Source organism: Heptranchias perlo, unplaced genomic scaffold, assembly GCF_035084215.1.
Source record: "Heptranchias perlo isolate sHepPer1 unplaced genomic scaffold, sHepPer1.hap1 HAP1_SCAFFOLD_44, whole genome shotgun sequence".
Taxonomy (NCBI): Eukaryota; Metazoa; Chordata; class Chondrichthyes; order Hexanchiformes; family Hexanchidae; genus Heptranchias; species Heptranchias perlo.
The window spans coordinates 7,316,095-7,328,180 of record NW_027139453.1 but is presented as its reverse complement, the minus strand read 5'-3'; the positions used below and the strand labels follow the sequence as shown (position 1 = coordinate 7,328,180).

The 12,086-nt window shown below is 40.0% G+C and overlaps 1 long non-coding RNA gene across 6 annotated transcripts in view; it reads right to left on the bottom strand.

Annotated features, from left to right (window-relative positions):
• LOC137312873 (uncharacterized) overlaps window positions 1-12,086 on the bottom strand; it is a 38,906-nt gene that overhangs the window by 3,976 nt on the left and 22,844 nt on the right. For 5 of the 6 annotated variants that reach the window (XR_010960903.1, XR_010960902.1, XR_010960907.1 and 2 more), the window contains exons 5-7: window positions 10,852-11,353; window positions 4,135-4,230; window positions 1,093-1,258 (exon numbers count right to left, since the gene is read on the bottom strand). This is a non-coding gene — a long non-coding RNA (uncharacterized lncRNA). Of the gene's footprint in view, window positions 1-1,092; window positions 1,259-4,134; window positions 4,231-8,133; window positions 8,246-10,851; window positions 11,354-12,086 lie in introns of those variants that run through there. The other variant, XR_010960906.1, reaches the window with a different exon arrangement.

The window sequence follows — 12,086 nt, the reverse complement described above, 5'->3', positions numbered from 1 at the left end:
AAACACAGAAGGACAAGAGCCGCAACCGTGGCTAACAAAAGAAGTTAAGGCTAGGATGCGATGCAAAGTGGAGTCGTATCAATTTGCCAGAAAATGCAGCAAGCATGAGGATTGGGAGCAGTTTTGAACGGAGCAAAAAAGGGCCAAGAGATTGATCAAGAGGGAAAAATAGAGAATGAGAGTGCACTTGCAAGGAACATAAAAGCGGACTGAAAAAACTTCTACAAACGGGAATATGGTATTGAGATAGACGATCAGCCATGATCATATTGAAAGGCAGAGCAGGCTCGAAGGGCCGAATGGCCGACTCCTGCACCTCTTTTCTATGATTCGATGACTCGGTTGCCAAGATTTCCACCTTCAGCAGGTGGTGTCAGATCGACCGTCCATTGCACACCGTCCTCCATTTTCACTTCCATTTACTTCGATACTATTAAAAGTAATTGACAGAATATTATGGGCTGATTGCCTGCAATTTCCGAAAGTGCTCTCCCGGGGAGTGACGCTCCACCGCAAGTTCCACTGCCCGGATTGTGAGTCCGCTGAAGGCAGAATTAACCCCCGGTGATGAATGGGGCAGAACAAAACCCCGCACGGCCTCGGTTTCGCGCTCTCCACAGTTTGTTTGATCAGTTTCCCTGTTCGGGTTTTATACATTCAATCATTTTAACATTTTTGTTCTTGAAATGTCTCTCATTTACTCCGCAGATATTTTTTGTCATCTCTCAATTCCTTGATATCCTGAAATAGATTCCAGGTCAGTGAAAGAATGACATGCCCACTAACTCCTGTTTGTCGCCTCTGTTCTGTCCTTTTCCCAGTTCCACGAAAACTGTTTCACTTTGTTTTCAGTCCACACTAGAGTTATACCTGAACCGTTAACCTGTCCTTTGTCCAGATACTGACCGATCCGTTGGGTATTTTCACCTCTTTCTTTCATTGTTTCAGATTCACAATAATTGCAGTTTGAACCATTTCTTTCCAGTTTGGTCTGTTTCTCTTCTGTTACCTTCTATGATTCTAAGATCTGATCGTCTGTTAGTTTTGTGATGTTTAAATAATCCAAACTCATCCCATGTCCCTCCCACTGACCTGATGTTCTTGTCCACTGAAATGCCTCTCGGATGTTGACAACGAACTGACTCCGTCCACCCCTTCTTCAGCTGCCTGTTCCAGTCTGTCCCGGTAGAATTTCGTCAACTGGATCAGTTGGTAACCTTCAGACTTTGTCAAGAACTCAGTGATCGCAGTGTTCGGTCTGTGAACAACAATGGAGAAAATTATCACATTATCGACCTTCCATCCGGGCGGCGTCATTTCCTCTGATACCAAACGGCTGACGCCTCCTGTGAGCCACGTTATCAAATACCTTCTGAAAACCCATATATGCCGCATGTGTTACAATCCATTGACCGATATATTTTCGTCTCAACACGGCAGTCTCAAATTTGTCAAATACAATGTCAAATGCTACAGTTAGCCGTTGCAGCCTTCACTGAATCTTAAATGCTAAATAATTCGACGTGAAATTTCAGATTCCAGGGGTTTGTCCACAAATGACGTGGACTAATTTGTCTCGAGTTATCTTTTTTTTAATTCCTTCTTGGGACGTGGACGTCGCTGGCGAGACGGCATTTATTGCCCATCCCTAATTGCCCTTGAGAAGGTGGTGATGAGACGCCTTCTTTAACCGCTGCAGTCCGTGTGGTGAAGGTTCTCCCACAGTGCTGTTAGGAAGGGAGTTCCCGGATTTTGACCCAGCGACGATGAAGGAAAGGCGATATATTTCCAAGTCGGGATGGTGTATGACTTGGAGGGGAACGTGCAGGTGGTGTTGTTCCCATGTACCTGCGGCTTTTGTCCGTCGAGGTGGTAGAGGTCGCGGGTTTGGGAGGTGCTGTCGAAGAAGCCTTGGCGAGTTGCTGCAGTTCATCCTGTGAATGGAGCCACTGCAGCCACTGTGCGCCGGTTGTGAAGGGAGTGAATGTTTAGGGTGGTGGATGGGGTGCCAATCAAGCGGGCTGCTTTGTGCTGGATGGTGTCGAGCTTCTTGAGTGTTGTTGGAGCTGCAGTCATCCAGGCCAGTGTGGAGTATTCCATCACACTCCTGACTTGTGCCTTGTAGATGGTGGAAAGGCTTTGGGGAGTCAGCAGGTGCGTCACTCGCCGCAGAATACCCAGCCTCTGACCTGCTCTTGCAGCCACAGTATTTATATGGCTGGTCCAGTTAAGTTTCTGGTCAATAGTGACCCCCAGGATGTTGATGGTGGGGGATTCGGCGATGGTAATGCCGTTGAATGTCAACGGGAGGTGGTTAGACGGTCTCTTGTTGGAGATGGTCATTGCCTGGCACTTGTCTGGCGCGAATGTTACTTGCCACTTGGCAGCCCAAGCCTGGATGTTGTCCAGGTCTTGCTGCATGCGGGCTCGGACTGCTTCATTATTTGAAGGGTTGCGAATGGAACTGAACACTGTGCAATCATCAGCGAACATCCACATTTCTGACCTTATGATGGAGGGAAGTTTATTGATGAAGCCGCTGAAGATGCTTGGCCCAGGACACTGCTCCGAGGAACTCCTGCAGCAATGTCCTGGGGCTGAGATGATCGGCCACCAACAACCACTGCTATCTGATTGACACAGTCTCCTTATTTTAACACAGACATGACTTGGTCTCTTTCAGTCCACCTGGATATTTTCATCAACAATTGTTTTATCAAAAATTGTGAGTTTTGAAAAATTGTGGTCATAGTCCCTCCTATCTGCTCTCTGAATTCCTTTAAAAGCCTCGGTTGCATTATCTCTGAGCTCAGTGGCATATCCAGCTCGGCAATTAAATTCACAACCAAATCCTTCCCTAAAATTGTCTCGAAATATGGCTCGCTGAAGATGCTGTATCGACGCCTTTGTATTGAATAATTTTACTGTAGACAGTTTGATACTGTGATACTTTGATGCTTTGAAACTAACATTTGCACATCTGCCATCATTTTTAGAAACTGACTGAAATATTTTGTATCTCCCCAAAAGTTCATCCACTCCAGCCCTGTCTTTGCGACACTCGAACACATCTCTCATGATTCTGACTTTCCAAATGTGTTTGGAATGATTTGTAGATTCACAGACATAACACACAATCTGAACTCCAATTCATTGGACTGTTGACCAGTTCTCGTTTTTTTTTCTTTTTTTAATATCAAGTTACTTCTTCTGTCACTATATCAAAAACCTCCTTCCTTTTTTCCTGCGAATAACTTTTCACTATTTCATCAATCTTCTGTTCCTGCTCCAACAGTTTTATTATTTCCACTCTCTAGTCTCAGATCCGGATATTTCACACGCTCCAGTCCTATCAGGTGAAACCCTCCCACTGCTCCCTATACCCATTCTGTCAATCCGTTTTGGCTGGTTGGTGCAGATCGTAACCGTCCCTACCTTTCGTCCTGAACTCACCCTAGTGTCCCAAGAGCATGAACCCTTCCCTCCTGCTCCAGCCCTGCAGCCGCACATTGACCTGCCTCATATTGTCCTCAGTAAGCGGCCCAGTGCAAAACAATTCGGAGATCACCAACTTGAGGCCTTGTTTTTCGGTCTCGTGCTCAAATTCTAATATTCTCTGTAGAAACGTATTTCTAACCGTGTTATTGGCTCCGACTATGAATATTTACCGCTCTCCTTTCCTTCCCAGAGATTGTCACACCTGTTGCAGGAAGTACTTCCTTGTGGCACCATGGAGGCAACTTACAATTTGAACCTGCTCAGGGCTGCAGAAGAGTCTGTCTATTCCCCTGACCATAGAATCTCCCACCACTCTCGCTCTCCTATTCCTGTGCCTTACCTGCCTCTCACCACTCCCCCAATGATCCCTGGTTTCACATTGTTACTCAGGAAGACCAATCTGATTCACTGTTTCTATCCACCTTCCAGTCCATAACATCAGGTGTATATTGCCAGTTCCACTACTGAGATCCCTCCACCTGTGACTGCACTGCCCCACGAGATGGTCACTCACTTTCTTCTATCTACACACCATATGCTCGGTTTCTTCTTCCTGTGTGAGCAACAGGATCTTGTTCGTGATCTTGACCCTTTATCAGGACACATTTGATATTTTAAAGATTGTTCTGAACCTACCGGTGTCTATTCCCTTTCTTGTTGATGATGTTGGATCTTCTCCCCTGTTTGGACCTTCAGCCATGGTGGTAAGAAGCGTTCCAAGATTCTGACGCTCTGTAATAAATATATTAATAGGAAGGTTAGACTGAAATATTATAATGAGAATGATAAAACGGCGTCTTGTTGAATGTGATATCAAGTCCCTTCTCCCCCATCAGGACAACAGCTGTTAGACCTCGGATCGAGCATTTCCCGACTTTTACGATCAACTCTCCACATGAGGTGCGGCACAGACAGCTGCCCAGTGAAACCCAATGAGTCCCTCTGATCTTCACAACCCAGTGAGAGTCGGCCGAGATTCTGCACTCGCAGCACCAATTGGTAAGATTTGGTCACAGTGCAGGCCAGCACCAGACTTATTCCTGAGGTAGTGAATATTCTGGAGGGCAATATGGAACGGCTGATGAATTAAATGTTCCTTCACTCGTTGTTACCCAGTCTGGCGCTGTTGTATTATTTTATTCACAGATTTGTTTTTAATATTTTTGATTTGTTAAGTTTTGATATTAAATTCTGATGTTTATGAGACTGATATCTATCTACATACACAATATTTAGCTTGGTGTGATTTCTCTGCTCTCTTTGGTAGTGACATTGTTCGTGTGTTCATGGAGATGTGTTTTGGTTGGTGCTTCTATTTGAATATATTTACCTTATCCCTCATAGTATCAGCTCCTGACTAATGACCACTGTTCAATAATATTAACACTCATGTTTAATATTATGAATTGCATAACTTTAAACAGGTGCTGCACATTTATTTTTGGATTATTTTTAGGTGTCTCACAATCTCAGAAAACATCACAACTATATAAGTTGAAGATTTGACGGCTGTTTTACAATCATAATTCACCATTGTGTGTGTGTCTCGCTCTGTGTGTGCACGCACAGGCAAGAGCAAATAATCAAACTATCAGTCACCGTCCTTTCCTTTCCACACTGTGGAAATGTAAAAGAGATTAGTCTCGGTCCGTAATTTCTTCAATCAATAGTTGAAGTCATTTGCTGACAATTGTGTAATAAACGGACATGAGCAATAAAAAAATATATTTACACCTACACTAATTGCATTCGTGCAATCAAACACAAGATTAACTTATGTCGTTACTTTTTATATGAAGATTAGTGATAGGTCCTCCTGCCTATTTTTAATTTCAGTTGTTACGTTTTATATAAAGATTAGTGATTGATACTCGTACTTGGCGGTAAATTCAGCAGTTATTTTTTATGAAAATATTCGTGATGAGTCCTCCTGCCTGTTTTTAATCTCAATAGTTACTTTTTTATGTGATGGACCCTCCTACCTGCTGGTAATTTCAGTGGTTACTTTTTAAATAAAGATAAGTGATGGATCCTCCTCCCTGTTGGTCATTTCAGTAGTTTATTATTTTACTAATATTAGAGATGGACCCGCCTACCAGTGGGTGATTCCAGGAGTTACTTTGTTTAAACAGATTACTGATGGACCTTCCTCCCTGTTATAATTTCAATCATTGCTTTTTATTTAAAGATTAGTGATGGACCCTCCTGCCTTTTGGTAATTTCTGTAGTTTCTTTTTTAACAATGATTCGTGATGGACCCGACCAACTGTTGCAGATTTCAGTAGTTACTTCGGTTATCTAAAGATTCGTGATGGACCCTACCGCCTGTTGGTAATTTCAGTAGTTGATTTTTATAAAAGGATTAGTGATGGACCCTCCTACCTGCTGGTAATTTCAGTCGTTCCTTTTTTTAATCTAAAGATTATTGATGGACCCTGCTGCCTGTTGATAATTTCAGTATTTACTTTTAATATATAGATTAATGATAGACCCACATACCTGTTGGTAATTTCATTTGTTACTTTTTATATAAAGTTTAGTGACGGACACTTCTACTTGTTGCTGATTTCAGTTGTTAATTTTTATATAAAGATTATTGATGTACACTGCTACCTGGTGGTAGTTTCAGTTGTTATTTTTGAGGTAAAGATTAGTGATGGGACGTCCTGCTTGTTGGTAATTTCAGTGGTGTATTTTTTATAACGATTACTGATGGACCCTCCTACCCGGTGGTAATTTCAGTTCTTACTTTTGATATAAAGATCAGTGATGGGCCCTCCTACCTGTTGTAATTTCAGCAGTTACTCTCGATATAAAGATTAGAGGTGTGCACTGCTACCTGGTGGTAGTTTCAGTCGTTTTTTTAGGTAATGATGAGTGATGGGTCCGCCTGCTTGTTGTTAATTTCAGTGGTTACTTTTTTATGCAAAGGTTAGTGATGCACCCTCCTACCTGTTGGTAATTTCAGCATTTACTTTTTTAATAAATATTAGTGATGTGACATCCTGCCTGTTGGTAATTTCAGAAGTTCATTTTTTAAATCTGAACATTAATAATGCACACCACTGCCTGTTTTTAATTTCAGCATTTACTTTTTACATAACGATTTGTGATGGACAATACTCCCTGGTGGTAAATTCAGTGCTTACTTTTTATCTAAAGATTACTGATGGACACTCCTCCCTGTTGTTAATTTGACTTGTCACTTTTTATATAAAGATGAGCGATGGATCCTCCAGCCTGTTTGTAATTTCAGTGGTTACTTTTTATATAAGGATAAGTGATGGATCCTCCTCCCTGTTGGTCATTTCAGTAGTTTATTCTTTTACAAATATTAGAGATGGACCCGCCTACCAGTGGGTAATTCCAGGAGTTACTTTCTTTAAACAGATCACCGATGGAACTTACAACCTGTTATAATTTCAGTCGTTGCTTTTTATTTAAAGATTAGTGATGGACCCTCCTGCCTTTTGGTAATTTCTATAGTTTCTTTTTTAATAATGATTCGTGATGGACCCGACCAACTGTTGCAGATTTCAGTAGTTACTTCGGTTATCTAACGATTCATGATGGACCCTCCTGCCTTTTGCTAATTTCCGTAGTTACTTTTTATATAAAGATCAGTGATGGACCCTCCTACCTGCTGGTAATTTCAGTTGTTACTTCTTTTATAAAGATTCGTGATGGGAACTCGTGCTTTTTTGTAATTTCAGTAGTTAGTTTTAAAAAAGGTTTGTGATGTGACCACATGCCTGTTGGTAATTTCAGTAGTTACTATTTTATGTAAAGATTCGTGATGCACCCTCCTCCGTGGTGTAATTTCAGTTGTTACTTTCATTATAAAGATTATTGATTTTCCCTCCTGCCTGGTGGTAATTTCAGTAGTTACTTTTTATATAAAAGTATTAGTGATGGACAATCCTACCTGGTGGAAATTTCAGTCCTTACTCTTTTATCTAAAGATAAGTGATGGACCCTCCAGCCTCTTGGCAATTTCAGTAGTTACTTTTTAAATAAAGATTAGTGATGGACGCTCCAACCTGTTCGTAATTTTAGTCGTTACTTTTTAAATCAAGATTAGTGATGGACACTCATCCCTGTTGGTAATTTCAGTAGTTTCTTTTTGATGAAGATTAATGATGGACCCTACTGCCTGTTTGTAATTTAATTAGCTAATTTTATATAAAGATTAGTGAGGAAACTCATCCCTGTTGATAATTTCAGTGTTTTTTTAAAGATTAGTGATGGACACTAGTAGCTGTTGTTAATTTCAGTAGTTACTTTTTATATAAAGATTAATGATGGCCCTTCCTACCTGTTAGAATTTCAGTAGTTGCTTTTTATATATAGATTAGTGATGGACCCTCTTGCATTTTAGTAATTTCTGTAGTTTCTTTTATCATAATGATTCGTGATGGACCCTCCTACCTGATGGAAAATTGACTTGTTACTGCCTTTTTGTAATTTCAGTGGTTAGTTTTTTTCTTAAACAAGTTTAGTGATGGGACCTCCTGCCTGTTGGTAATTTCAGTAGTTATTTTGTCTGTAAAGATTAGTGATGGAAACTCCTTCCTGTTGGTAATTTCAGTGGTTACTTTTTATACAAAGATTAGTGATCGGCACTCCTACCTGTTGGTAATTTCAGTAGTTACTGTTGTTATCTGAAGATTAGTGATGGACCCTTCTGCCTGTTGGTGATGTCACTAGTTACTTTTGTTATCTAAAGATTCGTGATGGACCCTCCTACCTGTTGGAAAATTGACTTGTTACTTTTAATATAAAGATTTGTGCTGGACCCTCCTTCCTGTTGATAATTACAGTAGTTGTTTTTTATATAAAGATTCGTGATGTACTCTCCTACCTGCTGGTAATTTCAATAGTTACTTTTGTATGTAAAGTTTAGTGATGGTCCCTCCTACCCGTTGGTAATTTGAGTTGTTACTTTTTTATAAAGATTAGTGATGGGATCTCATGCCTATTCGTAATTTCTGTTGTTACTTTTAGTATAAATATTAGTTATTCATCCTCCTGCCTTTTTGTAATTTCAGTAGTCAGTTTTTAAAAATTGGTTGGTGATGGAATCTCCAATCTCTTGGTAATTTCAGTAATTACTTTTTATATAAAGATGAGTGATGGACCCTCCGACATGTTGGTAATTTCAGTAGTATCTTTTTCTGTAAAGTTTAATGATGGACACTCCTACCTGGTGGTAATTTCAGTCGATATTTTTTATGTAAATTTAGTGATGGACCCTCCTACCTGTTGGTAATTTCTTTCGATAATTTTTATAAAAAGGTTACCTGTTGGTAATTTGACTTGTTACTTTTTATATAAAGATTAGTGATGGACCCTCCTACCTGGTGGTAATTTGTGTCGTTAATCTTTTCTAATATTAGTGATGGACCCTCCTGCCCGTTGATAATTTCAGTAGTGACTTCTTCTTTAACGATTAGTGATTGACCCTCCTCCCTGTCGATCAATTCAGGAGTTACTTTTTACATAAAGATTAGTGATGGACCCTCCTACCTGGTGGTAATTTCAGTAGTTACTTTTTCATATAAAATTTAGTAATGGACCCTCCTACCTGGTGGTAATTTCAGGAGTTACGTTTTGTATAAAAAATAGTGATGGACCCTCCGACCTGGTGGTAATTTCAGTCGTTATTTTTATATGAAGATTAGTGATGGACCCTCCTACCTGTTGGTAATTTCAGTTGTTACTTTTTTTTACACAGATTTGTGATGGGACCTCCAACCTGGTGGTAATTTCAGTAGTTACTTTTAATATAAAGATAAGTGATGGACACTCCTCCCTGTTGGTAATTTCAGTAGTCACTTTTCATGTAAAGGTTAGTGATTAACCCTCCTACCTGTTGATTATTTCAGTAGTTACCTTTTATATAAATATTCGTGATGGACCCTCCTACCTGTTGCTAATTTGAGTTGTTATTTTTTGAAAAAAAGATCTATGATGCGCCCTCCTAACTGTCGGTAATTTGAGTTGTTATTTTTTATATAACGTGTATTGATGGACTCTCCTCCCTGTTGATAATTTCAGTATTTACTTTTTCTATAAAGGTTAGTGATTGACCCTCCGACAGGTTGGTAATTTCAGTCGTTAATTTTTGTATAAAGATTAGTGCTGGGGCCCTGCAAGTTTATTGACGTTTTTCCACCTCTCGCACAGAACCATTTATTCATACTGATGTCCTCTCTCCTCAATATGTTGTAATCAGGAACATTTCTCTGTGTTCTGTGGAAACCCAGGCCCTGTTTTAAAGATACCTGATCACATTTCTCATAATTCTGACTTTCCAAACGTCAATTCAATGGAATGTTGACCCGTTCTCGTTTTACTTTTTAAGATCAAGTTACTCTTCAAAACCTCCTTCCATTTTCCTGCTAATAACTTTTCACTGTTTCATAAATCTTCAGTTCCTGCTCCAACAGTTTTATTAATTCCACTCAGTGCTGTGGCCCTCCTACCTGTTGATATTAAAAGTAACTACTCAAATTACAAAGATTAACGGTCAGGAACGACCTATCTGTGTGAAAGATGGTTTCGCCTGAACCGGTTTCCCTTTAAAACATTCTGGAAGTTTGTTTCTCTCCAAAGGGAGCGGCCTCTCTTTATTTAGTTGAGCCAGTTCAACACCGTCACGAACATACTTCAGCAAAAACAGAAGTCCCTGCTCCATTCTCCCACCTAATTCGCATTAAACTAATCAATTATAATTGACCAGGAACAAGTTTTGGCTCCGATTTTGCTCCTGTCCTGTGATTGGATGGCGTTCAGTCCAGCCTCGTGTAACCATAGGCTGATTTTCCAGGTGCCCGGCAGAGAGCGATGATCGGCCATTGCGAATCTGTTAACCCTTTACTGAGCTGAACTTTGAGTTCGATCAGTCTTTGATCAGTGTACCGGGAACCAAACGGTTCAGTAATTAAAAGGAGCCAGTGTCATAGTTTAAAAAATGCAAATAGAGTGAGAAAGGCCAGTTTCCCACCCCTGTTTACTGAATATCAAATTCTAACATGAGGAGGAGGCACATCTGGACTAAGATGGTGCAAATCTCCAGAGTTCGTGTTCCTGCTTTCTGTCCCGTAATCGCTTTAAAATGTGCCTGTGGGGAGATTGGTGGGGTCCATGAAGGGATAAGCACTGAAATTCCCAGTGTAAAATACCCGGCCTTCAGTCAGTGTCTGAGCGAACAATTAGTGAATTGTTCCATCCGCGAGGAATAGAGAGCTCCCTCCGCCGGAGAACATATCTGACAGCGGGAAATCGGCATTAGAAAAGAGGAAGGGGCAGAAAAAGTTAATTTAAATCAAATTGACACGACATGAACCTTACCTTGATCCCGCAAGTATTTTCCGCCTCGCAATGTCCGTGTAGATTTGAAAAATTATATCCTTGTTATTTCAATGTAATCAATCGACTGCAAGTTCTTTGCATTATTTTAGCAGTTCACAACTTGAGAATTTGATCTGATCCTTGTTATGTGAGATTCAGAGCTCCGCCCCCTGTGAAAGCTGCTGCCAGGCATCAGGATGGATTTCAACACAAACATTCCTCATGTGTTTCAGAACAGGGAGCGGCCTTTCTGGTGGAATCAAATCGAACCGGGTTGACAATTCGCTGCCACGTCAATTGTGAACAAAGATGGAGATAAATTTTACTTTTTCTCTTCTTGTTAAAGAGAAGTTCAGAAAAACAGATATTTGGTGAGAAATAAATAGTTACATTTGCATCAGGGACATTGTTCACTGAAGTCCCATCGATTTGCTGATGTTGGCGCTTTCAATCCTGTGGCCAAGAGCCAGTGTTTCGTCAGTGAGCAGAGGAGAGGCGATTTCTGCAAGTGAGGATATTAACCATTAAACCGCCGAATTAAACTATTGCGAAGCATCAATCAGATCAATCACTGGGGGAATGGACAGTATGGGTAAATGCTGGGTTTATATATCATTAAATACATCGTTACATGAACAGCGTGGTTAAATGGTGGGTTTATATATCATTAAATACACTGCCAAATGGACAGTGTGGGTAAATGCTGAGTTTATATATCATTAAATACACTGTTAAATGGACAGTGAGGTAAATGATGGGTTTATATTTCATTAAATACACTGTTAAATCGACAGTGTTGGTAAATGGTGGGTTTATATATCATTAAATACACTGTTAAATGGGCAGTGTGGGTAAATGGTGGGTTTATATATCATTAAATCCTCTGTTAAATGGGCAGTGTGGTAAGTGGTGGAATTATATATTGCTAAATACGCTGCTAAATGGACATTTTCTTAAATGGTGGGTTTATATATCATTTAATACAATGTTAAATGGAGAGTGTGGGTAAATGTTGGGTTTATATATCATTAAATACACTGTTAAATGGACAGTGTGTGTAAATGTTTGTCTTATGTATCATTAAATACACTGTTAAATGGACAGTGTGGTTAAATGGTGGGTTTATATATCATTAAATACAATGTTAAATGAAGTGTGGATAAATGGTGGGTTTATATATCATTAAAGACAATGTTAAATGGACAGTGTGGGTAAATGATGGTTTTATATATCAT